This window comes from Hyla sarda, unplaced genomic scaffold (genome assembly GCF_029499605.1).
Source record: "Hyla sarda isolate aHylSar1 unplaced genomic scaffold, aHylSar1.hap1 scaffold_330, whole genome shotgun sequence".
NCBI classification, from domain to species: Eukaryota; Metazoa; Chordata; class Amphibia; order Anura; family Hylidae; genus Hyla; species Hyla sarda.
The window spans coordinates 39,859-66,076 of NW_026610043.1; the positions used below are offsets into that span (position 1 = coordinate 39,859).

The window sequence follows — 26,218 nt, forward strand, 5'->3', positions numbered from 1 at the left end:
CCGCCATGAGGCATTTGTTTTTAGAAACTGCTGCTCACAACCAATGTTGCAATGGAGTGTCTCCATCTGCTGGTGGTATTGGAAAGGCATTAGTGCTATGACAGGGTCTGAAGAAGAAGAAGAAGAAGAAGAAGAAGAAGACGGAAAAAAATATATATAAAAAGAAAAAGAGAGAGAGAGAGAGAGACTGACTTAGTGAGCGAGTGAGTGAGAGAGTGAGAGTGAGTGAGAGTGAATGAGTGAGTGAGTGATTGAGTGAGTGAGTGAGTGAGTGAGAACAAATGAGTTAAAGCAAGTGAGTGAGAGAGATCGAATGAATGAAAGTCTGAATGACAGAAAGAAAAAAGGATGAAGAAAGAAGCATGAAGAAAAAAAAATGTATATGGAGTTGCTGACATGAGTGCAATCTACAAAGCCGTTGAGGCTGATCCTCATGGGAGGATTATTGCACCAGGACCCTTAGCACTTTTAAAATGCCATTCAATGCCACGGGCTAGATGTAAACTGCAGATGACCATGTTGTGGTAGTTACCATGGATACCCAAGTGATGTGTGAGCTAACACATAGGCCCAACAGATTCCAAGAAGGCCAGAATCACCAGCGGCACCACCATCGATTGTCAGGTCACCCGGATTCAGCAAATACCAGAGTCCAAAATGATGCAGGTTTATACTGTTAATTTTCAGTTTATCGTTACAGTTGGTGTTATTCCATGTCGGAAGGGACGCAGCTACAGCCAGTGGGGTAACTAGAGACAGGCAGGCAGCTATGTGCAACAAAGGTAGGCGTGTTGTTTTCATATGCAGATCTGAAATATTGTCTTATATGCAAGAGGAGGAGTGATGGGGGTTCAGGCAAAAGCCAGGCTATGGATTGCATTGCTAAATGCTCCATCAGAGTGCAATGGTCGCCTGTCCTTTTTTTAAGTGATGATGTGGGTTTAGCCTGTGCTGTATGTATGTATGGGTGGCTGACTGCCACCCACCCAGAAAGTGTATGGGAGGCTGGTTGGCTGCCAGCCTTCCTTCCATTCCTATGAGTAATGTGAGTGCTCATGAAGGGGACATGGTTGGGTCCACCCCTTTCCCGGTTATCCCCTCTAGGCCTTTTGGCTTAGATCAAGTGTAAAAAAAGAAAGGATCTTGCGACAGATCGCATCCTGAGGCACGTTTTTTTTTGTGTGAATACTTGCACTTGGGTGACTTGTGAGCACATACTGATACATACGTTCCCTATCTGGGGACCATAAATTAAATGGATTTTTGAGAAAGGGAGCTGATTTGGAAGCTTGCTTCTGTCGCCCTATGCATTGACCCGATGTGGCAGTATCTTCGGGTAGTGAACAGTGCACCACCCCATTCCAGTGTTAAACAAGAAAGATTCTCATTTAATCCTCCGTGGGTGAGAATTTGAGTTTGAGAATTGGAGACCAAAATGATGAGTTGCACTGACTGGTTTATGAACGTCTATTCATTTAGCGTTTTAATGGCCATGTTTGCACACTGATTGGTGTAAAAAAATAAAATAAAACTAAATAATAATAATCTAGCACACCTGTGCAGGTTTGACATGACATGACAGGTAGCTGTCTTGTGGGTGGTGCTGAATCCTGTTAAATGACATGAGGGTCTCATGCCTATACACAAGGGTGTGTCATTGCTGTTGCTTGACCATGCATTGGTTTCTGTGGTCAGTGAATGATAAAAACAAAATTTACCATCCATTGATGGATGGGAAATCCGCCATGAGGCATTTGTTTTTAGAAACTGCTGCTCACAACCAATGTTGCAATGGAGTGTCTCCATCTGCTGGTGGTATTGGAAAGGCATTAGTGCTATGACAGGGTCTGAAGAAGAAGAAGAAGAAGAAGAAGAAGAAGAAGACGGAAAAAAATATATATAAAAAGAAAAAGAGAGAGAGAGAGAGAGACTGACTTAGTGAGCGAGTGAGTGAGAGAGTGAGAGTGAGTGAGAGTGAATGAGTGAGTGAGTGATTGAGTGAGTGAGTGAGTGAGTGAGAACAAATGAGTTAAAGCAAGTGAGTGAGAGAGATCGAATGAATGAAAGTCTGAATGACAGAAAGAAAAAAGGATGAAGAAAGAAGCATGAAGAAAAAAAAATGTATATGGAGTTGCTGACATGAGTGCAATCTACAAAGCCGTTGAGGCTGATCCTCATGGGAGGATTATTGCACCAGGACCCTTAGCACTTTTAAAATGCCATTCAATGCCACGGGCTAGATGTAAACTGCAGATGACCATGTTGTGGTAGTTACCATGGATACCCAAGTGATGTGTGAGCTAACACATAGGCCCAACAGATTCCAAGAAGGCCAGAATCACCAGCGGCACCACCATCGATTGTCAGGTCACCCGGATTCAGCAAATACCAGAGTCCAAAATGATGCAGGTTTATACTGTTAATTTTCAGTTTATCGTTACAGTTGGTGTTATTCCATGTCGGAAGGGACGCAGCTACAGCCAGTGGGGTAACTAGAGACAGGCAGGCAGCTATGTGCAACAAAGGTAGGCGTGTTGTTTTCATATGCAGATCTGAAATATTGTCTTATATGCAAGAGGAGGAGTGATGGGGGTTCAGGCAAAAGCCAGGCTATGGATTGCATTGCTAAATGCTCCATCAGAGTGCAATGGTCGCCTGTCCTTTTTTTAAGTGATGATGTGGGTTTAGCCTGTGCTGTATGTATGTATGGGTGGCTGACTGCCACCCACCCAGAAAGTGTATGGGAGGCTGGTTGGCTGCCAGCCTTCCTTCCATTCCTATGAGTAATGTGAGTGCTCATGAAGGGGACATGGTTGGGTCCACCCCTTTCCCGGTTATCCCCTCTAGGCCTTTTGGCTTAGATCAAGTGTAAAAAAAGAAAGGATCTTGCGACAGATCGCATCCTGAGGCACGTTTTTTTTTGTGTGAATACTTGCACTTGGGTGACTTGTGAGCACATACTGATACATACGTTCCCTATCTGGGGACCATAAATTAAATGGATTTTTGAGAAAGGGAGCTGATTTGGAAGCTTGCTTCTGTCGCCCTATGCATTGACCCGATGTGGCAGTATCTTCGGGTAGTGAACAGTGCACCACCCCATTCCAGTGTTAAACAAGAAAGATTCTCATTTAATCCTCCGTGGGTGAGAATTTGAGTTTGAGAATTGGAGACCAAAATGATGAGTTGCACTGACTGGTTTATGAACGTCTATTCATTTAGCGTTTTAATGACCATGTTTGCACACTGATTGGTGTAAAAAAATAAAATAAAACTAAATAATAATAATCTAGCACACCTGTGCAGGTTTGACATGACATGACAGGTAGCAGTCTTGTGGGTGGTGCTGAATCCTGTTAAATGACATGAGGGTCTCATGCCTATACACAAGGGTGTGTCATTGCTGTTGCTTGACCATGCATTGGTTTCTGTGGTCAGTGAATGATAAAAACAAAATTTACCATCCATTGATGGATGGGAAATCCGCCATGAGGCATTTGTTTTTAGAAACTGCTGCTCACAACCAATGTTGCAATGGAGTGTCTCCATCTGCTGGTGGTATTGGAAAGGCATTAGTGCTATGACAGGGTCTGAAGAAGAAGAAGAAGAAGAAGAAGAAGAAGACGGAAAAAATATATATATAAAAAGAAAAAGAGAGAGAGAGAGAGAGACTGACTTAGTGAGCGAGTGAGTGAGAGAGTGAGAGTAAGTGAGAGTGAATGAGTGAGTGAGTGATTGAGTGAGTGAGTGAGTGAGTGAGAACAAATGAGTTAAAGCAAGTGAGTGAGAGAGATCGAATGAATGAAAGTCTGAATGACAGAAAGAAAAAAGGATGAAGAAAGAAGCATGAAGAAAAAAAAATGTATATGGAGTTGCTGACATGAGTGCAATCTACAAAGCCGTTGAGGCTGATCCTCATGGGAGGATTATTGCACCAGGACCCTTAGCACTTTTAAAATGCCATTCAATGCCACGGGCTAGATGTAAACTGCAGATGACCATGTTGTGGTAGTTACCATGGATACCCAAGTGATGTGTGAGCTAACACATAGGCCCAACAGATTCCAAGAAGGCCAGAATCACCAGCGGCACCACCATCGATTGTCAGGTCACCCGGATTCAGCAAATACCAGAGTCCAAAATGATGCAGGTTTATACTGTTAATTTTCAGTTTATCGTTACAGTTGGTGTTATTCCATGTCGGAAGGGACGCAGCTACAGCCAGTGGGGTAACTAGAGACAGGCAGGCAGCTATGTGCAACAAAGGTAGGCGTGTTGTTTTCATATGCAGATCTGAAATATTGTCTTATATGCAAGAGGAGGAGTGATGGGGGTTCAGGCAAAAGCCAGGCTATGGATTGCATTGCTAAATGCTCCATCAGAGTGCAATGGTCGCCTGTCCTTTTTTTAAGTGATGATGTGGGTTTAGCCTGTGCTGTATGTATGTATGGGTGGCTGACTGCCACCCACCCAGAAAGTGTATGGGAGGCTGGTTGGCTGCCAGCCTTCCTTCCATTCCTATGAGTAATGTGAGTGCTCATGAAGGGGACATGGTTGGGTCCACCCCTTTCCCGGTTATCCCCTCTAGGCCTTTTGGCTTAGATCAAGTGTAAAAAAAGAAAGGATCTTGCGACAGATCGCATCCTGAGGCACGTTTTTTTTTGTGTGAATACTTGCACTTGGGTGACTTGTGAGCACATACTGATACATACGTTCCCTATCTGGGGACCATAAATTAAATGGATTTTTGAGAAAGGGAGCTGATTTGGAAGCTTGCTTCTGTCGCCCTATGCATTGACCCGATGTGGCAGTATCTTCGGGTAGTGAACAGTGCACCACCCCATTCCAGTGTTAAACAAGAAAGATTCTCATTTAATCCTCCGTGGGTGAGAATTTGAGTTTGAGAATTGGAGACCAAAATGATGAGTTGCACTGACTGGTTTATGAACGTCTATTCATTTAGCGTTTTAATGACCATGTTTGCACACTGATTGGTGTAAAAAAATAAAATAAAACTAAATAATAATAATCTAGCACACCTGTGCAGGTTTGACATGACATGACAGGTAGCTGTCTTGTGGGTGGTGCTGAATCCTGTTAAATGACATGAGGGTCTCATGCCTATACACAAGGGTGTGTCATTGCTGTTGCTTGACCATGCATTGGTTTCTGTGGTCAGTGAATGATAAAAACAAAATTTACCATCCATTGATGGATGGGAAATCCGCCATGAGGCATTTGTTTTTAGAAACTGCTGCTCACAACCAATGTTGCAATGGAGTGTCTCCATCTGCTGGTGGTATTGGAAAGGCATTAGTGCTATGACAGGGTCTGAAGAAGAAGAAGAAGAAGAAGAAGACGGAAAAAAATATATATAAAAAGAAAAAGAGAGAGAGAGAGAGAGAGACTGACTTAGTGAGCGAGTGAGTGAGAGAGTGAGAGTGAGTGAGAGTGAATGAGTGAGTGAGTGATTGAGTGAGTGAGTGAGTGAGTGAGTGAGAACAAATGAGTTAAAGCAAGTGAGTGAGAGAGATCGAATGAATGAAAGTCTGAATGACAGAAAGAAAAAAGGATGAAGAAAGAAGCATGAAGAAAAAAAAATGTATATGGAGTTGCTGACATGAGTGCAATCTACAAAGCCGTTGAGGCTGATCCTCATGGGAGGATTATTGCACCAGGACCCTTAGCACTTTTAAAATGCCATTCAATGCCACGGGCTAGATGTAAACTGCAGATGACCATGTTGTGGTAGTTACCATGGATACCCAAGTGATGTGTGAGCTAACACATAGGCCCAACAGATTCCAAGAAGGCCAGAATCACCAGCGGCACCACCATCGATTGTCAGGTCACCCGGATTCAGCAAATACCAGAGTCCAAAATGATGCAGGTTTATACTGTTAATTTTCAGTTTATCGTTACAGTTGGTGTTATTCCATGTCGGAAGGGACGCAGCTACAGCCAGTGGGGTAACTAGAGACAGGCAGGCAGCTATGTGCAACAAAGGTAGGCGTGTTGTTTTCATATGCAGATCTGAAATATTGTCTTATATGCAAGAGGAGGAGTGATGGGGGTTCAGGCAAAAGCCAGGCTATGGATTGCATTGCTAAATGCTCCATCAGAGTGCAATGGTCGCCTGTCCTTTTTTTAAGTGATGATGTGGGTTTAGCCTGTGCTGTATGTATGTATGGGTGGCTGACTGCCACCCACCCAGAAAGTGTATGGGAGGCTGGTTGGCTGCCAGCCTTCCTTCCATTCCTATGAGTAATGTGAGTGCTCATGAAGGGGACATGGTTGGGTCCACCCCTTTCCCGGTTATCCCCTCTAGGCCTTTTGGCTTAGATCAAGTGTAAAAAAAGAAAGGATCTTGCGACAGATCGCATCCTGAGGCACGTTTTTTTTTGTGTGAATACTTGCACTTGGGTGACTTGTGAGCACATACTGATACATACGTTCCCTATCTGGGGACCATAAATTAAATGGATTTTTGAGAAAGGGAGCTGATTTGGAAGCTTGCTTCTGTCGCCCTATGCATTGACCCGATGTGGCAGTATCTTCGGGTAGTGAACAGTGCACCACCCCATTCCAGTGTTAAACAAGAAAGATTCTCATTTAATCCTCCGTGGGTGAGAATTTGAGTTTGAGAATTGGAGACCAAAATGATGAGTTGCACTGACTGGTTTATGAACGTCTATTCATTTAGCGTTTTAATGACCATGTTTGCACACTGATTGGTGTAAAAAAATAAAATAAAACTAAATAATAATAATCTAGCACACCTGTGCAGGTTTGACATGACATGACAGGTAGCTGTCTTGTGGGTGGTGCTGAATCCTGTTAAATGACATGAGGGTCTCATGCCTATACACAAGGGTGTGTCATTGCTGTTGCTTGACCATGCATTGGTTTCTGTGGTCAGTGAATGATAAAAACAAAATTTACCATCCATTGATGGATGGGAAATCCGCCATGAGGCATTTGTTTTTAGAAACTGCTGCTCACAACCAATGTTGCAATGGAGTGTCTCCATCTGCTGGTGGTATTGGAAAGGCATTAGTGCTATGACAGGGTCTGAAGAAGAAGAAGAAGAAGAAGAAGAAGAAGAAGAAGAAGAAGAAGACGGAAAAAAATATATATAAAAAGAAAAAGAGAGAGAGAGAGAGAGACTGACTTAGTGAGCGAGTGAGTGAGAGAGTGAGAGTGAGTGAGAGTTAATGAGTGAGTGAGTGATTGAGTGAGTGAGTGAGTGAGTGAGTGAGTGAGAACAAATGAGTTAAAGCAAGTGAGTGAGAGAGATCGAATGAATGAAAGTCTGAATGACAGAAAGAAAAAAGGATGAAGAAAGAAGCATGAAGAAAAAAAAATGTATATGGAGTTGCTGACATGAGTGCAATCTACAAAGCCGTTGAGGCTGATCCTCATGGGAGGATTATTGCACCAGGACCCTTAGCACTTTTAAAATGCCATTCAATGCCACGGGCTAGATGTAAACTGCAGATGACCATGTTGTGGTAGTTACCATGGATACCCAAGTGATGTGTGAGCTAACACATAGGCCCAACAGATTCCAAGAAGGCCAGAATCACCAGCGGCACCACCATCGATTGTCAGGTCACCCGGATTCAGCAAATACCAGAGTCCAAAATGATGCAGGTTTATACTGTTAATTTTCAGTTTATCGTTACAGTTGGTGTTATTCCATGTCGGAAGGGACGCAGCTACAGCCAGTGGGGTAACTAGAGACAGGCAGGCAGCTATGTGCAACAAAGGTAGGCGTGTTGTTTTCATATGCAGATCTGAAATATTGTCTTATATGCAAGAGGAGGAGTGATGGGGGTTCAGGCAAAAGCCAGGCTATGGATTGCATTGCTAAATGCTCCATCAGAGTGCAATGGTCGCCTGTCCTTTTTTTAAGTGATGATGTGGGTTTAGCCTGTGCTGTATGTATGTATGGGTGGCTGACTGCCACCCACCCAGAAAGTGTATGGGAGGCTGGTTGGCTGCCAGCCTTCCTTCCATTCCTATGAGTAATGTGAGTGCTCATGAAGGGGACATGGTTGGGTCCACCCCTTTCCCGGTTATCCCCTCTAGGCCTTTTGGCTTAGATCAAGTGTAAAAAAAGAAAGGATCTTGCGACAGATCGCATCCTGAGGCACGTTTTTTTTTGTGTGAATACTTGCACTTGGGTGACTTGTGAGCACATACTGATACATACGTTCCCTATCTGGGGACCATAAATTAAATGGATTTTTGAGAAAGGGAGCTGATTTGGAAGCTTGCTTCTGTCGCCCTATGCATTGACCCGATGTGGCAGTATCTTCGGGTAGTGAACAGTGCACCACCCCATTCCAGTGTTAAACAAGAAAGATTCTCATTTAATCCTCCGTGGGTGAGAATTTGAGTTTGAGAATTGGAGACCAAAATGATGAGTTGCACTGACTGGTTTATGAACGTCTATTCATTTAGCGTTTTAATGACCATGTTTGCACACTGATTGGTGTAAAAAAATAAAATAAAACTAAATAATAATAATCTAGCACACCTGTGCAGGTTTGACATGACATGACAGGTAGCAGTCTTGTGGGTGGTGCTGAATCCTGTTAAATGACATGAGGGTCTCATGCCTATACACAAGGGTGTGTCATTGCTGTTGCTTGACCATGCATTGGTTTCTGTGGTCAGTGAATGATAAAAACAAAATTTACCATCCATTGATGGATGGGAAATCCGCCATGAGGCATTTGTTTTTAGAAACTGCTGCTCACAACCAATGTTGCAATGGAGTGTCTCCATCTGCTGGTGGTATTGGAAAGGCATTAGTGCTATGACAGGGTCTGAAGAAGAAGAAGAAGAAGAAGAAGACGGAAAAAAATATATATAAAAAGAAAAAGAGAGAGAGAGAGAGAGACTGACTTAGTGAGCGAGTGAGTGAGAGAGTGAGAGTGAGTGAGAGTGAATGAGTGAGTGAGTGATTGAGTGAGTGAGTGAGTGAGTGAGAACAAATGAGTTAAAGCAAGTGAGTGAGAGAGATCGAATGAATGAAAGTCTGAATGACAGAAAGAAAAAAGGATGAAGAAAGAAGCATGAAGAAAAAAAAATGTATATGGAGTTGCTGACATGAGTGCAATCTACAAAGCCGTTGAGGCTGATCCTCATGGGAGGATTATTGCACCAGGACCCTTAGCACTTTTAAAATGCCATTCAATGCCACGGGCTAGATGTAAACTGCAGATGACCATGTTGTGGTAGTTACCATGGATACCCAAGTGATGTGTGAGCTAACACATAGGCCCAACAGATTCCAAGAAGGCCAGAATCACCAGCGGCACCACCATCGATTGTCAGGTCACCCGGATTCAGCAAATACCAGAGTCCAAAATGATGCAGGTTTATACTGTTAATTTTCAGTTTATCGTTACAGTTGGTGTTATTCCATGTCGGAAGGGACGCAGCTACAGCCAGTGGGGTAACTAGAGACAGGCAGGCAGCTATGTGCAACAAAGGTAGGCGTGTTGTTTTCATATGCAGATCTGAAATATTGTCTTATATGCAAGAGGAGGAGTGATGGGGGTTCAGGCAAAAGCCAGGCTATGGATTGCATTGCTAAATGCTCCATCAGAGTGCAATGGTCGCCTGTCCTTTTTTTAAGTGATGATGTGGGTTTAGCCTGTGCTGTATGTATGTATGGGTGGCTGACTGCCACCCACCCAGAAAGTGTATGGGAGGCTGGTTGGCTGCCAGCCTTCCTTCCATTCCTATGAGTAATGTGAGTGCTCATGAAGGGGACATGGTTGGGTCCACCCCTTTCCCGGTTATCCCCTCTAGGCCTTTTGGCTTAGATCAAGTGTAAAAAAAGAAAGGATCTTGCGACAGATCGCATCCTGAGGCACGTTTTTTTTTTGTGTGAATACTTGCACTTGGGTGACTTGTGAGCACATACTGATACATACGTTCCCTATCTGGGGACCATAAATTAAATGGATTTTTGAGAAAGGGAGCTGATTTGGAAGCTTGCTTCTGTCGCCCTATGCATTGACCCGATGTGGCAGTATCTTCGGGTAGTGAACAGTGCACCACCCAATTCCAGTGTTAAACAAGAAAGATTCTCATTTAATCCTCCGTGGGTGAGAATTTGAGTTTGAGAATTGGAGACCAAAATGATGAGTTGCACTGACTGGTTTATGAACGTCTATTCATTTAGCGTTTTAATGACCATGTTTGCACACTGATTGGTGTAAAAAAATAAAATAAAACTAAATAATAATAATCTAGCACACCTGTGCAGGTTTGACATGACATGACAGGTAGCTGTCTTGTGGGTGGTGCTGAATCCTGTTAAATGACATGAGGGTCTCATGCCTATACACAAGGGTGTGTCATTGCTGTTGCTTGACCATGCATTGGTTTCTGTGGTCAGTGAATGATAAAAACAAAATTTACCATCCATTGATGGATGGGAAATCCGCCATGAGGCATTTGTTTTTAGAAACTGCTGCTCACAACCAATGTTGCAATGGAGTGTCTCCATCTGCTGGTGGTATTGGAAAGGCATTAGTGCTATGACAGGGTCTGAAGAAGAAGAAGAAGAAGAAGAAGAAGAAGACGGAAAAAAATATATATAAAAAGAAAAAGAGAGAGAGAGAGAGACTGACTTAGTGAGCGAGTGAGTGAGAGAGTGAGAGTGAGTGAGAGTGAATGAGTGAGTGAGTGATTGAGTGAGTGAGTGAGTGAGTGAGAACAAATGAGTTAAAGCAAGTGAGTGAGAGAGATCGAATGAATGAAAGTCTGAATGACAGAAAGAAAAAAGGATGAAGAAAGAAGCATGAAGAAAAAAAAATGTATATGGAGTTGCTGACATGAGTGCAATCTACAAAGCCGTTGAGGCTGATCCTCATGGGAGGATTATTGCACCAGGACCCTTAGCACTTTTAAAATGCCATTCAATGCCACGGGCTAGATGTAAACTGCAGATGACCATGTTGTGGTAGTTACCATGGATACCCAAGTGATGTGTGAGCTAACACATAGGCCCAACAGATTCCAAGAAGGCCAGAATCACCAGCGGCACCACCATCGATTGTCAGGTCACCCGGATTCAGCAAATACCAGAGTCCAAAATGATGCAGGTTTATACTGTTAATTTTCAGTTTATCGTTACAGTTGGTGTTATTCCATGTCGGAAGGGACGCAGCTACAGCCAGTGGGGTAACTAGAGACAGGCAGGCAGCTATGTGCAACAAAGGTAGGCGTGTTGTTTTCATATGCAGATCTGAAATATTGTCTTATATGCAAGAGGAGGAGTGATGGGGGTTCAGGCAAAAGCCAGGCTATGGATTGCATTGCTAAATGCTCCATCAGAGTGCAATGGTCGCCTGTCCTTTTTTTAAGTGATGATGTGGGTTTAGCCTGTGCTGTATGTATGTATGGGTGGCTGACTGCCACCCACCCAGAAAGTGTATGGGAGGCTGGTTGGCTGCCAGCCTTCCTTCCATTCCTATGAGTAATGTGAGTGCTCATGAAGGGGACATGGTTGGGTCCACCCCTTTCCCGGTTATCCCCTCTAGGCCTTTTGGCTTAGATCAAGTGTAAAAAAAGAAAGGATCTTGCGACAGATCGCATCCTGAGGCACGTTTTTTTTTGTGTGAATACTTGCACTTGGGTGACTTGTGAGCACATACTGATACATACGTTCCCTATCTGGGGACCATAAATTAAATGGATTTTTGAGAAAGGGAGCTGATTTGGAAGCTTGCTTCTGTCGCCCTATGCATTGACCCGATGTGGCAGTATCTTCGGGTAGTGAACAGTGCACCACCCCATTCCAGTGTTAAACAAGAAAGATTCTCATTTAATCCTCCGTGGGTGAGAATTTGAGTTTGAGAATTGGAGACCAAAATGATGAGTTGCACTGACTGGTTTATGAACGTCTATTCATTTAGCGTTTTAATGACCATGTTTGCACACTGATTGGTGTAAAAAAATAAAATAAAACTAAATAATAATAATCTAGCACACCTGTGCAGGTTTGACATGACATGACAGGTAGCTGTCTTGTGGGTGGTGCTGAATCCTGTTAAATGACATGAGGGTCTCATGCCTATACACAAGGGTGTGTCATTGCTGTTGCTTGACCATGCATTGGTTTCTGTGGTCAGTGAATGATAAAAACAAAATTTACCATCCATTGATGGATGGGAAATCCGCCATGAGGCATTTGTTTTTAGAAACTGCTGCTCACAACCAATGTTGCAATGGAGTGTCTCCATCTGCTGGTGGTATTGGAAAGGCATTAGTGCTATGACAGGGTCTGAAGAAGAAGAAGAAGAAGAAGAAGAAGAAGAAGACGGAAAAAAATATATATAAAAAGAAAAAGAGAGAGAGAGAGAGAGACTGACTTAGTGAGCGAGTGAGTGAGAGAGTGAGAGTGAGTGAGAGTGAATGAGTGAGTGAGTGATTGAGTGAGTGAGTGAGTGAGTGAGTGAGAACAAATGAGTTAAAGCAAGTGAGTGAGAGAGATCGAATGAATGAAAGTCTGAATGACAGAAAGAAAAAAGGATGAAGAAAGAAGCATGAAGAAAAAAAAATGTATATGGAGTTGCTGACATGAGTGCAATCTACAAAGCCGTTGAGGCTGATCCTCATGGGAGGATTATTGCACCAGGACCCTTAGCACTTTTAAAATGCCATTCAATGCCACGGGCTAGATGTAAACTGCAGATGACCATGTTGTGGTAGTTACCATGGATACCCAAGTGATGTGTGAGCTAACACATAGGCCCAACAGATTCCAAGAAGGCCAGAATCACCAGCGGCACCACCATCGATTGTCAGGTCACCCGGATTCAGCAAATACCAGAGTCCAAAATGATGCAGGTTTATACTGTTAATTTTCAGTTTATCGTTACAGTTGGTGTTATTCCATGTCGGAAGGGACGCAGCTACAGCCAGTGGGGTAACTAGAGACAGGCAGGCAGCTATGTGCAACAAAGGTAGGCGTGTTGTTTTCATATGCAGATCTGAAATATTGTCTTATATGCAAGAGGAGGAGTGATGGGGGTTCAGGCAAAAGCCAGGCTATGGATTGCATTGCTAAATGCTCCATCAGAGTGCAATGGTCGCCTGTCCTTTTTTTAAGTGATGATGTGGGTTTAGCCTGTGCTGTATGTATGTATGGGTGGCTGACTGCCACCCACCCAGAAAGTGTATGGGAGGCTGGTTGGCTGCCAGCCTTCCTTCCATTCCTATGAGTAATGTGAGTGCTCATGAAGGGGACATGGTTGGGTCCACCCCTTTCCCGGTTATCCCCTCTAGGCCTTTTGGCTTAGATCAAGTGTAAAAAAAGAAAGGATCTTGCGACAGATCGCATCCTGAGGCACGTTTTTTTTTGTGTGAATACTTGCACTTGGGTGACTTGTGAGCACATACTGATACATACGTTCCCTATCTGGGGACCATAAATTAAATGGATTTTTGAGAAAGGGAGCTGATTTGGAAGCTTGCTTCTGTCGCCCTATGCATTGACCCGATGTGGCAGTATCTTCGGGTAGTGAACAGTGCACCACCCCATTCCAGTGTTAAACAAGAAAGATTCTCATTTAATCCTCCGTGGGTGAGAATTTGAGTTTGAGAATTGGAGACCAAAATGATGAGTTGCACTGACTGGTTTATGAACGTCTATTCATTTAGCGTTTTAATGACCATGTTTGCACACTGATTGGTGTAAAAAAATAAAATAAAACTAAATAATAATAATCTAGCACACCTGTGCAGGTTTGACATGACATGACAGGTAGCAGTCTTGTGGGTGGTGCTGAATCCTGTTAAATGACATGAGGGTCTCATGCCTATACACAAGGGTGTGTCATTGCTGTTGCTTGACCATGCATTGGTTTCTGTGGTCAGTGAATGATAAAAACAAAATTTACCATCCATTGATGGATGGGAAATCCGCCATGAGGCATTTGTTTTTAGAAACTGCTGCTCACAACCAATGTTGCAATGGAGTGTCTCCATCTGCTGGTGGTATTGGAAAGGCATTAGTGCTATGACAGGGTCTGAAGAAGAAGAAGAAGAAGAAGAAGACGGAAAAAAATATATATAAAAAGAAAAAGAGAGAGAGAGAGAGAGACTGACTTAGTGAGCGAGTGAGTGAGAGAGTGAGAGTGAGTGAGAGTGAATGAGTGAGTGAGTGATTGAGTGAGTGAGTGAGTGAGTGAGTGAGTGAGAACAAATGAGTTAAAGCAAGTGAGTGAGAGAGATCGAATGAATGAAAGTCTGAATGACAGAAAGAAAAAAGGATGAAGAAAGAAGCATGAAGAAAAAAAAATGTATATGGAGTTGCTGACATGAGTGCAATCTACAAAGCCGTTGAGGCTGATCCTCATGGGAGGATTATTGCACCAGGACCCTTAGCACTTTTAAAATGCCATTCAATGCCACGGGCTAGATGTAAACTGCAGATGACCATGTTGTGGTAGTTACCATGGATACCCAAGTGATGTGTGAGCTAACACATAGGCCCAACAGATTCCAAGAAGGCCAGAATCACCAGCGGCACCACCATCGATTGTCAGGTCACCCGGATTCAGCAAATACCAGAGTCCAAAATGATGCAGGTTTATACTGTTAATTTTCAGTTTATCGTTACAGTTGGTGTTATTCCATGTCGGAAGGGACGCAGCTACAGCCAGTGGGGTAACTAGAGACAGGCAGGCAGCTATGTGCAACAAAGGTAGGCGTGTTGTTTTCATATGCAGATCTGAAATATTGTCTTATATGCAAGAGGAGGAGTGATGGGGGTTCAGGCAAAAGCCAGGCTATGGATTGCATTGCTAAATGCTCCATCAGAGTGCAATGGTCGCCTGTCCTTTTTTTAAGTGATGATGTGGGTTTAGCCTGTGCTGTATGTATGTATGGGTGGCTGACTGCCACCCACCCAGAAAGTGTATGGGAGGCTGGTTGGCTGCCAGCCTTCCTTCCATTCCTATGAGTAATGTGAGTGCTCATGAAGGGGACATGGTTGGGTCCACCCCTTTCCCGGTTATCCCCTCTAGGCCTTTTGGCTTAGATCAAGTGTAAAAAAAGAAAGGATCTTGCGACAGATCGCATCCTGAGGCACGTTTTTTTTTGTGTGAATACTTGCACTTGGGTGACTTGTGAGCACATACTGATACATACGTTCCCTATCTGGGGACCATAAATTAAATGGATTTTTGAGAAAGGGAGCTGATTTGGAAGCTTGCTTCTGTCGCCCTATGCATTGACCCGATGTGGCAGTATCTTCGGGTAGTGAACAGTGCACCACCCCATTCCAGTGTTAAACAAGAAAGATTCTCATTTAATCCTCCGTGGGTGAGAATTTGAGTTTGAGAATTGGAGACCAAAATGATGAGTTGCACTGACTGGTTTATGAACGTCTATTCATTTAGCGTTTTAATGACCATGTTTGCACACTGATTGGTGTAAAAAAATAAAATAAAACTAAATAATAATGATCTAGCACACCTGTGCAGGTTTGACATGACATGACAGGTAGCAGTCTTGTGGGTGGTGCTGAATCCTGTTAAATGACATGAGGGTCTCATGCCTATACACAAGGGTGTGTCATTGCTGTTGCTTGACCATGCATTGGTTTCTGTGGTCAGTGAATGATAAAAACAAAATTTACCATCCATTGATGGATGGGAAATCCGCCATGAGGCATTTGTTTTTAGAAACTGCTGCTCACAACCAATGTTGCAATGGAGTGTCTCCATCTGCTGGTGGTATTGGAAAGGCATTAGTGCTATGACAGGGTCTGAAGAAGAAGAAGAAGAAGAAGAAGAAGAAGAAGACGGAAAAAAATATATATAAAAAGAAAAAGAGAGAGAGAGAGAGAGACTGACTTAGTGAGCGAGTGAGTGAGAGAGTGAGAGTGAGTGAGAGTGAATGAGTGAGTGAGTGATTGAGTGAGTGAGTGAGTGAGTGAGAACAAATGAGTTAAAGCAAGTGAGTGAGAGAGATCGAATGAATGAAAGTCTGAATGACAGAAAGAAAAAAGGATGAAGAAAGAAGCATGAAGAAAAAAAAATGTATATGGAGTTGCTGACATGAGTGCAATCTACAAAGCCGTTGAGGCTGATCCTCATGGGAGGATTATTGCACCAGGACCCTTAGCACTTTTAAAATGCCATTCAATGCCACGGGCTAGATGTAAACTGCAGATGACCATGTTGTGGTAGTTACCATGGATACCCAAGTGATGTGTGAGCTAACACATAGGCCCAACAGATTCCAAGAAGGCCAGAATCACCAGCGGCACCACCATCGATTGTCAGGTCACCCGGATTCAGCAAATACCAGAGTCCAAAATGATGCAGGTTTATACTGTTAATTTTCAGTTTATCGTTACAGTTGGTGTTATTCCATGTCGGAAGGGACGCAGCTACAGCCAGTGGGGTAACTAGAGACAGGCAGGCAGCTATGTGCAACAAAGGTAGGCGTGTTGTTTTCATATGCAGATCTGAAATATTGTCTTATATGCAAGAGGAGGAGTGATGGGGGTTCAGGCAAAAGCCAGGCTATGGATTGCATTGCTAAATGCTCCATCAGAGTGCAATGGTCGCCTGTCCTTTTTTTAAGTGATGATGTGGGTTTAGCCTGTGCTGTATGTATGTATGGGTGGCTGACTGCCACCCACCCAGAAAGTGTATGGGAGGCTGGTTGGCTGCCAGCCTTCCTTCCATTCCTATGAGTAATGTGAGTGCTCATGAAGGGGACATGGTTGGGTCCACCCCTTTCCCGGTTATCCCCTCTAGGCCTTTTGGCTTAGATCAAGTGTAAAAAAAGAAAGGATCTTGCGACAGATCGCATCCTGAGGCACGTTTTTTTTTGTGTGAATACTTGCACTTGGGTGACTTGTGAGCACATACTGATACATACGTTCCCTATCTGGGGACCATAAATTAAATGGATTTTTGAGAAAGGGAGCTGATTTGGAAGCTTGCTTCTGTCGCCCTATGCATTGACCCGATGTGGCAGTATCTTCGGGTAGTGAACAGTGCACCACCCCATTCCAGTGTTAAACAAGAAAGATTCTCATTTAATCCTCCGTGGGTGAGAATTTGAGTTTGAGAATTGGAGACCAAAATGATGAGTTGCACTGACTGGTTTATGAACGTCTATTCATTTAGCGTTTTAATGACCATGTTTGCACACTGATTGGTGTAAAAAAAATAAAATAAAACTAAATAATAATAATCTAGCACACCTGTGCAGGTTTGACATGACATGACAGGTAGCTGTCTTGTGGGTGGTGCTGAATCCTGTTAAATGACATGAGGGTCTCATGCCTATACACAAGGGTGTGTCATTGCTGTTGCTTGACCATGCATTGGTTTCTGTGGTCAGTGAATGATAAAAACAAAATTTACCATCCATTGATGGATGGGAAATCCGCCATGAGGCATTTGTTTTTAGAAACTGCTGCTCACAACCAATGTTGCAATGGAGTGTCTCCATCTGCTGGTGGTATTGGAAAGGCATTAGTGCTATGACAGGGTCTGAAGAAGAAGAAGAAGAAGAAGAAGAAGACGGAAAAAAATATATATAAAAAGAAAAAGAGAGAGAGAGAGAGAGACTGACTTAGTGAGCGAGTGAGTGAGAGAGTGAGAGTGAGTGAGAGTGAATGAGTGAGTGAGTGATTGAGTGAGTGAGTGAGTGAGTGAGTGAGAACAAATGAGTTAAAGCAAGTGAGTGAGAGAGATCGAATGAATGAAAGTCTGAATGACAGAAAGAAAAAAGGATGAAGAAAGAAGCATGAAGAAAAAAAAATGTATATGGAGTTGCTGACATGAGTGCAATCTACAAAGCCGTTGAGGCTGATCCTCATGGGAGGATTATTGCACCAGGACCCTTAGCACTTTTAAAATGCCATTCAATGCCACGGGCTAGATGTAAACTGCAGATGACCATGTTGTGGTAGTTACCATGGATACCCAAGTGATGTGTGAGCTAACACATAGGCCCAACAGATTCCAAGAAGGCCAGAATCACCAGCGGCACCACCATCGATTGTCAGGTCACCCGGATTCAGCAAATACCAGAGTCCAAAATGATGCAGGTTTATACTGTTAATTTTCAGTTTATCGTTACAGTTGGTGTTATTCCATGTCGGAAGGGACGCAGCTACAGCCAGTGGGGTAACTAGAGACAGGCAGGCAGCTATGTGCAACAAAGGTAGGCGTGTTGTTTTCATATGCAGATCTGAAATATTGTCTTATATGCAAGAGGAGGAGTGATGGGGGTTCAGGCAAAAGCCAGGCTATGGATTGCATTGCTAAATGCTCCATCAGAGTGCAATGGTCGCCTGTCCTTTTTTTAAGTGATGATGTGGGTTTAGCCTGTGCTGTATGTATGTATGGGTGGCTGACTGCCACCCACCCAGAAAGTGTATGGGAGGCTGGTTGGCTGCCAGCCTTCCTTCCATTCCTATGAGTAATGTGAGTGCTCATGAAGGGGACATGGTTGGGTCCACCCCTTTCCCGGTTATCCCCTCTAGGCCTTTTGGCTTAGATCAAGTGTAAAAAAAAGAAAGGATCTTGCGACAGATCGCATCCTGAGGCACGTTTTTTTTTGTGTGAATACTTGCACTTGGGTGACTTGTGAGCACATACTGATACATACGTTCCCTATCTGGGGACCATAAATGAAATGGATTTTTGAGAAAGGGAGCTGATTTGGAAGCTTGCTTCTGTCGCCCTATGCATTGACCCGATGTGGCAGTATCTTCGGGTAGTGAACAGTGCACCACCCCATTCCAGTGTTAAACAAGAAAGATTCTCATTTAATCCTCCGTGGGTGAGAATTTGAGTTTGAGAATTGGAGACCAAAATGATGAGTTGCACTGACTGGTTTATGAACGTCTATTCATTTAGCGTTTTAATGACCATGTTTGCACACTGATTGGTGTAAAAAAATAAAATAAAACTAAATAATAATAATCTAGCACACCTGTGCAGGTTTGACATGACATGACAGGTAGCTGTCTTGTGGGTGGTGCTGAATCCTGTTAAATGACATGAGGGTCTCATGCCTATACACAAGGGTGTGTCATTGCTGTTGCTTGACCATGCATTGGTTTCTGTGGTCAGTGAATGATAAAAACAAAATTTACCATCCATTGATGGATGGGAAATCCGCCATGAGGCATTTGTTTTTAGAAACTGCTGCTCACAACCAATGTTGCAATGGAGTGTCTCCATCTGCTGGTGGTATTGGAAAGGCATTAGTGCTATGACAGGGTCTGAAGAAGAAGAAGAAGAAGAAGACGGAAAAAAATATATATAAAAAGAAAAAGAGAGAGAGAGAGAGAGACTGACTTAGTGAGCGAGTGAGTGAGAGAGTGAGAGTGAGTGAGAGTGAATGAGTGAGTGAGTGATTGAGTGAGTGAGTGAGTGAGTGAGAACAAATGAGTTAAAGCAAGTGAGTGAGAGAGATCGAATGAATGAAAGTCTGAATGACAGAAAGAAAAAAGGATGAAGAAAGAAGCATGAAGAAAAAAAAATGTATATGGAGTTGCTGACATGAGTGCAATCTACAAAGCCGTTGAGGCTGATCCTCATGGGAGGATTATTGCACCAGGACCCTTAGCACTTTTAAAATGCCATTCAATGCCACGGGCTAGATGTAAACTGCAGATGACCATGTTGTGGTAGTTACCATGGATACCCAAGTGATGTGTGAGCTAACACATAGGCCCAACAGATTCCAAGAAGGCCAGAATCACCAGCGGCACCACCATCGATTGTCAGGTCACCCGGATTCAGCAAATACCAGAGTCCAAAATGATGCAGGTTTATACTGTTAATTTTCAGTTTATCGTTACAGTTGGTGTTATTCCATGTCGGAAGGGACGCAGCTACAGCCAGTGGGGTAACTAGAGACAGGCAGGCAGCTATGTGCAACAAAGGTAGGCGTGTTGTTTTCATATGCAGATCTGAAATATTGTCTTATATGCAAGAGGAGGAGTGATGGGGGTTCAGGCAAAAGCCAGGCTATGGATTGCATTGCTAAATGCTCCATCAGAGTGCAATGGTCGCCTGTCCTTTTTTTAAGTGATGATGTGGGTTTAGCCTGTGCTGTATGTATGTATGGGTGGCTGACTGCCACCCACCCAGAAAGTGTATGGGAGGCTGGTTGGCTGCCAGCCTTCCTTCCATTCCTATGAGTAATGTGAGTGCTCATGAAGGGGACATGGTTGGGTCCACCCCTTTCCCGGTTATCCCCTCTAGGCCTTTTGGCTTAGATCAAGTGTAAAAAAAGAAAGGATCTTGCGACAGATCGCATCCTGAGGCACGTTTTTTTTTGTGTGAATACTTGCACTTGGGTGACTTGTGAGCACATACTGATACATACGTTCCCTATCTGGGGACCATAAATTAAATGGATTTTTGAGAAAGGGAGCTGATTTGGAAGCTTGCTTCTGTCGCCCTATGCATTGACCCGATGTGGCAGTATCTTCGGGTAGTGAACAGTGCACCACCCCATTCCAGTGTTAAACAAGAAAGATTCTCATTTAATCCTCCGTGGGTGAGAATTTGAGTTTGAGAATTGGAGACCAAAATGATGAGTTGCACTGACTGGTTTATGAACGTCTATTCATTTAGCGTTTTAATGACCATGTTTGCACACTGATTGGTGTAAAAAAAATAAAATAAAACTAAATAATAATAATCTAGCACACCTGTGCAGGTTTGACATGACATGACAGGTAGCTGTCTTGTGGGTGGTGCTGAATCCTGTTAAATGACATGAGGGTCTCATGCCTATACACAAGGGTGTGTCATTGCTGTTGCTTGACCATGCATTGGTTTCTGTGGTCAGTGAATGATAAAAACAAAATTTACCATCCATTGATGGATGGGAAATCCGCCATGAGGCATTTGTTTTTAGAAACTGCTGCTCACAACCAATGTTGCAATGGAGTGTCTCCATCTGCTGGTGGTATTGGAAAGGCATTAGTGCTATGACAGGGTCTGAAGAAGAAGAAGAAGAAGAAGAAGAAGAAGAAGAAGAAGACGGAAAAAAATATATATAAAAAGAAAAAGAGAGAGAGAGAGAGAGACTGACTTAGTGAGCGAGTGAGTGAGAGAGTGAGAGTGAGTGAGAGTGAATGAGTGAGTGAGTGATTGAGTGAGTGAGTGAGTGAGAACAAATGAGTTAAAGCAAGTGAGTGAGAGAGATCGAATGAATGAAAGTCTGAATGACAGAAAGAAAAAAGGATGAAGAAAGAAGCATGAAGAAAAAAAAATGTATATGGAGTTGCTGACATGAGTGCAATCTACAAAGCCGTTGAGGCTGATCCTCATGGGAGGATTATTGCACCAGGACCCTTAGCACTTTTAAAATGCCATTCAATGCCACGGGCTAGATGTAAACTGCAGATGACCATGTTGTGGTAGTTACCATGGATACCCAAGTGATGTGTGAGCTAACACATAGGCCCAACAGATTCCAAGAAGGCCAGAATCACCAGCGGCACCACCATCGATTGTCAGGTCACCCGGATTCAGCAAATACCAGAGTCCAAAATGATGCAGGTTTATACTGTTAATTTTCAGTTTATCGTTACAGTTGGTGTTATTCCATGTCGGAAGGGACGCAGCTACAGCCAGTGGGGTAACTAGAGACAGGCAGGCAGCTATGTGCAACAAAGGTAGGCGTGTTGTTTTCATATGCAGATCTGAAATATTGTCTTATATGCAAGAGGAGGAGTGATGGGGGTTCAGGCAAAAGCCAGGCTATGGATTGCATTGCTAAATGCTCCATCAGAGTGCAATGGTCGCCTGTCCTTTTTTTAAGTGATGATGTGGGTTTAGCCTGTGCTGTATGTATGTATGGGTGGCTGACTGCCACCCACCCAGAAAGTGTATGGGAGGCTGGTTGGCTGCCAGCCTTCCTTCCATTCCTATGAGTAATGTGAGTGCTCATGAAGGGGACATGGTTGGGTCCACCCCTTTCCCGGTTATCCCCTCTAGGCCTTTTGGCTTAGATCAAGTGTAAAAAAAGAAAGGATCTTGCGACAGATCGCATCCTGAGGCACGTTTTTTTTTGTGTGAATACTTGCACTTGGGTGACTTGTGAGCACATACTGATACATACGTTCCCTATCTGGGGACCATAAATTAAATGGATTTTTGAGAAAGGGAGCTGATTTGGAAGCTTGCTTCTGTCGCCCTATGCATTGACCCGATGTGGCAGTATCTTCGGGTAGTGAACAGTGCACCACCCCATTCCAGTGTTAAACAAGAAAGATTCTCATTTAATCCTCCGTGGGTGAGAATTTGAGTTTGAGAATTGGAGACCAAAATGATGAGTTGCACTGACTGGTTTATGAACGTCTATTCATTTAGCGTTTTAATGACCATGTTTGCACACTGATTGGTGTAAAAAAATAAAATAAAACTAAATAATAATAATCTAGCACACCTGTGCAGGTTTGACATGACATGACAGGTAGCTGTCTTGTGGGTGGTGCTGAATCCTGTTAAATGACATGAGGGTCTCATGCCTATACACAAGGGTGTGTCATTGCTGTTGCTTGACCATGCATTGGTTTCTGTGGTCAGTGAATGATAAAAACAAAATTTACCATCCATTGATGGATGGGAAATCCGCCATGAGGCATTTGTTTTTAGAAACTGCTGCTCACAACCAATGTTGCAATGGAGTGTCTCCATCTGCTGGTGGTATTGGAAAGGCATTAGTGCTATGACAGGGTCTGAAGAAGAAGAAGAAGAAGAAGAAGAAGAAGAAGACGGAAAAAAATATATATAAAAAGAAAAAGAGAGAGAGAGAGAGAGACTGACTTAGTGAGCGAGTGAGTGAGAGAGTGAGAGTGAGTGAGAGTGAATGAGTGAGTGAGTGATTGAGTGAGTGAGTGAGTGAGTGAGTGAGAACAAATGAGTTAAAGCAAGTGAGTGAGAGAGATCGAATGAATGAAAGTCTGAATGACAGAAAGAAAAAAGGATGAAGAAAGAAGCATGAAGAAAAAAAAATGTATATGGAGTTGCTGACATGAGTGCAATCTACAAAGCCGTTGAGGCTGATCCTCATGGGAGGATTATTGCACCAGGACCCTTAGCACTTTTAAAATGCCATTCAATGCCACGGGCTAGATGTAAACTGCAGATGACCATGTTGTGGTAGTTACCATGGATACCCAAGTGATGTGTGAGCTAACACATAGGCCCAACAGATTCCAAGAAGGCCAGAATCACCAGCGGCACCACCATCGATTGTCAGGTCACCCGGATTCAGCAAATACCAGAGTCCAAAATGATGCAGGTTTATACTGTTAATTTTCAGTTTATCGTTACAGTTGGTGTTATTCCATGTCGGAAGGGACGCAGCTACAGCCAGTGGGGTAACTAGAGACAGGCAGGCAGCTATGTGCAACAAAGGTAGGCGTGTTGTTTTCATATGCAGATCTGAAATATTGTCTTATATGCAAGAGGAGGAGTGATGGGGGTTCAGGCAAAAGCCAGGCTATGGATTGCATTGCTAAATGCTCCATCAGAGTGCAATGGTCGCCTGTCCTTTTTTTAAGTGATGATGTGGGTTTAGCCTGTGCTGTATGTATGTATGGGTGGCTGACTGCCACCCACCCAGAAAGTGTATGGGAGGCTGGTTGGCTGCCAGCCTTCCTTCCATTCCTATGAGTAATGTGAGTGCTCATGAAGGGGACATGGTTGGGTCCACCCCTTTCCCGGTTATCCCCTCTAGGCCTTTTGGCTTAGATCAAGTGTAAAAAAAGAAAGGATCTTGCGACAGATCGCATCCTGAGGCACGTTTTTTTTTGTGTGAATACTTGCACTTGGGTGACTTGTGAGCACATACTGATACATACGTTCCCTATCTGGGGACCATAAATTAAATGGATTTTTGAGAAAGGGAGCTGATTTGGAAGCTTGCTTCTGTCGCCCTATGCATTGACCCGATGTGGCAGTATCTTCGGGTAGTGAACAGTGCACCACCCCATTCCAGTGTTAAACAAGAAAGATTCTCATTTAATCCTCCGTGGGTGAGAATTTGAGTTTGAGAATTGGAGACCAAAATGATGAGTTGCACTGACTGGTTTATGAACGTCTATTCATTTAGCGTTTTAATGACCATGTTTGCACACTGATTGGTGTAAAAAAATAAAATAAAACTAAATAATAATAATCTAGCACACCTGTGCAGGTTTGACATGACATGACAGGTAGCTGTCTTGTGGGTGGTGCTGAATCCTGTTAAATGACATGAGGGTCTCATGCCTATACACAAGGGTGTGTCATTGCTGTTGCTTGACCATGCATTGGTTTCTGTGGTCAGTGAATGATAAAAACAAAATTTACCATCCATGGATGGATGGGAAATCCGCCATGAGGCATTTGTTTTTAGAAACTGCTGCTCACAACCAATGTTGCAATGGAGTGTCTCCATCTGCTGGTGGTATTGGAAAGGCATTAGTGCTATGACAGGGTCTGAAGAAGAAGAAGAAGAAGAAGAAGAAGAAGACGGAAAAAAATATATATAAAAAGAAAAAGAGAGAGAGAGAGAGAGACTGACTTAGTGAGCGAGTGAGTGAGAGAGTGAGAGTGAGTGAGAGTGAATGAGTGAGTGAGTGATTGAGTGAGTGAGTGAGTGAGTGAGAACAAATGAGTTAAAGCAAGTGAGTGAGAGAGATCGAATGAATGAAAGTCTGAATGACAGAAAGAAAAAAGGATGAAGAAAGAAGCATGAAGAAAAAAAAATGTATATGGAGTTGCTGACATGAGTGCAATCTACAAAGCCGTTGAGGCTGATCCTCATGGGAGGATTATTGCACCAGGACCCTTAGCACTTTTAAAATGCCATTCAATGCCACGGGCTAGATGTAAACTGCAGATGACCATGTTGTGGTAGTTACCATGGATACCCAAGTGATGTGTGAGCTAACACATAGGCCCAACAGATTCCAAGAAGGCCAGAATCACCAGCGGCACCACCATCGATTGTCAGGTCACCCGGATTCAGCAAATACCAGAGTCCAAAATGATGCAGGTTTATACTGTTAATTTTCAGTTTATCGTTACAGTTGGTGTTATTCCATGTCGGAAGGGACGCAGCTACAGCCAGTGGGGTAACTAGAGACAGGCAGGCAGCTATGTGCAACAAAGGTAGGCGTGTTGTTTTCATATGCAGATCTGAAATATTGTCTTATATGCAAGAGGAGGAGTGATGGGGGTTCAGGCAAAAGCCAGGCTATGGATTGCATTGCTAAATGCTCCATCAGAGTGCAATGGTCGCCTGTCCTTTTTTTAAGTGATGATGTGGGTTTAGCCTGTGCTGTATGTATGTATGGGTGGCTGACTGCCACCCACCCAGAAAGTGTATGGGAGGCTGGTTGGCTGCCAGCCTTCCTTCCATTCCTATGAGTAATGTGAGTGCTCATGAAGGGGACATGGTTGGGTCCACCCCTTTCCCGGTTATCCCCTCTAGGCCTTTTGGCTTAGATCAAGTGTAAAAAAAGAAAGGATCTTGCGACAGATCGCATCCTGAGGCACGTTTTTTTTTGTGTGAATACTTGCACTTGGGTGACTTGTGAGCACATACTGATACATACGTTCCCTATCTGGGGACCATAAATTAAATGGATTTTTGAGAAAGGGAGCTGATTTGGAAGCTTGCTTCTGTCGCCCTATGCATTGACCCGATGTGGCAGTATCTTCGGGTAGTGAACAGTGCACCACCCCATTCCAGTGTTAAACAAGAAAGATTCTCATTTAATCCTCCGTGGGTGAGAATTTGAGTTTGAGAATTGGAGACCAAAATGATGAGTTGCACTGACTGGTTTATGAACGTCTATTCATTTAGCGTTTTAATGACCATGTTTGCACACTGATTGGTGTAAAAAAATAAAATAAAACTAAATAATAATAATCTAGCACACCTGTGCAGGTTTGACATGACATGACAGGTAGCTGTCTTGTGGGTGGTGCTGAATCCTGTTAAATGACATGAGGGTCTCATGCCTATACACAAGGGTGTGTCATTGCTGTTGCTTGACCATGCATTGGTTTCTGTGGTCAGTGAATGATAAAAACAAAATTTACCATCCATTGATGGATGGGAAATCCGCCATGAGGCATTTGTTTTTAGAAACTGCTGCTCACAACCAATGTTGCAATGGAGTGTCTCCATCTGCTGGTGGTAT

General features: G+C 43.4%; 15 pseudogenes; all 15 read left to right on the forward strand.

The window, feature by feature from the left end:
• The first annotated feature begins 1,093 nt into the window (after window positions 1–1,093).
• On the forward strand, window positions 1,094–1,357 carry LOC130330238 (U2 spliceosomal RNA; annotated as a pseudogene).
• A 1,479-nt stretch (window positions 1,358–2,836) lies between these two features.
• Window positions 2,837–3,100, forward strand: LOC130330239 (U2 spliceosomal RNA; annotated as a pseudogene).
• A 1,477-nt stretch (window positions 3,101–4,577) lies between these two features.
• On the forward strand, window positions 4,578–4,841 carry LOC130330240 (U2 spliceosomal RNA; annotated as a pseudogene).
• A 1,476-nt stretch (window positions 4,842–6,317) lies between these two features.
• Window positions 6,318–6,581, forward strand: LOC130330243 (U2 spliceosomal RNA; annotated as a pseudogene).
• A 1,499-nt stretch (window positions 6,582–8,080) lies between these two features.
• On the forward strand, window positions 8,081–8,344 carry LOC130330244 (U2 spliceosomal RNA; annotated as a pseudogene).
• A 1,470-nt stretch (window positions 8,345–9,814) lies between these two features.
• LOC130330158 (U2 spliceosomal RNA) lies at window positions 9,815–10,079 on the forward strand (annotated as a pseudogene).
• Window positions 10,080–11,553: 1,474 nt separating this feature from the next.
• On the forward strand, window positions 11,554–11,817 carry LOC130330245 (U2 spliceosomal RNA; annotated as a pseudogene).
• A 1,483-nt stretch (window positions 11,818–13,300) lies between these two features.
• On the forward strand, window positions 13,301–13,564 carry LOC130330246 (U2 spliceosomal RNA; annotated as a pseudogene).
• Window positions 13,565–15,042: 1,478 nt separating this feature from the next.
• On the forward strand, window positions 15,043–15,306 carry LOC130330247 (U2 spliceosomal RNA; annotated as a pseudogene).
• A 1,479-nt stretch (window positions 15,307–16,785) lies between these two features.
• Window positions 16,786–17,049, forward strand: LOC130330248 (U2 spliceosomal RNA; annotated as a pseudogene).
• A 1,478-nt stretch (window positions 17,050–18,527) lies between these two features.
• On the forward strand, window positions 18,528–18,792 carry LOC130330208 (U2 spliceosomal RNA; annotated as a pseudogene).
• A 1,467-nt stretch (window positions 18,793–20,259) lies between these two features.
• On the forward strand, window positions 20,260–20,523 carry LOC130330249 (U2 spliceosomal RNA; annotated as a pseudogene).
• A 1,482-nt stretch (window positions 20,524–22,005) lies between these two features.
• Window positions 22,006–22,269, forward strand: LOC130330250 (U2 spliceosomal RNA; annotated as a pseudogene).
• Window positions 22,270–23,752: 1,483 nt separating this feature from the next.
• Window positions 23,753–24,016, forward strand: LOC130330251 (U2 spliceosomal RNA; annotated as a pseudogene).
• A 1,476-nt stretch (window positions 24,017–25,492) lies between these two features.
• Window positions 25,493–25,756, forward strand: LOC130330252 (U2 spliceosomal RNA; annotated as a pseudogene).
• The last annotated feature ends 462 nt before the right edge of the window (window positions 25,757–26,218 follow it).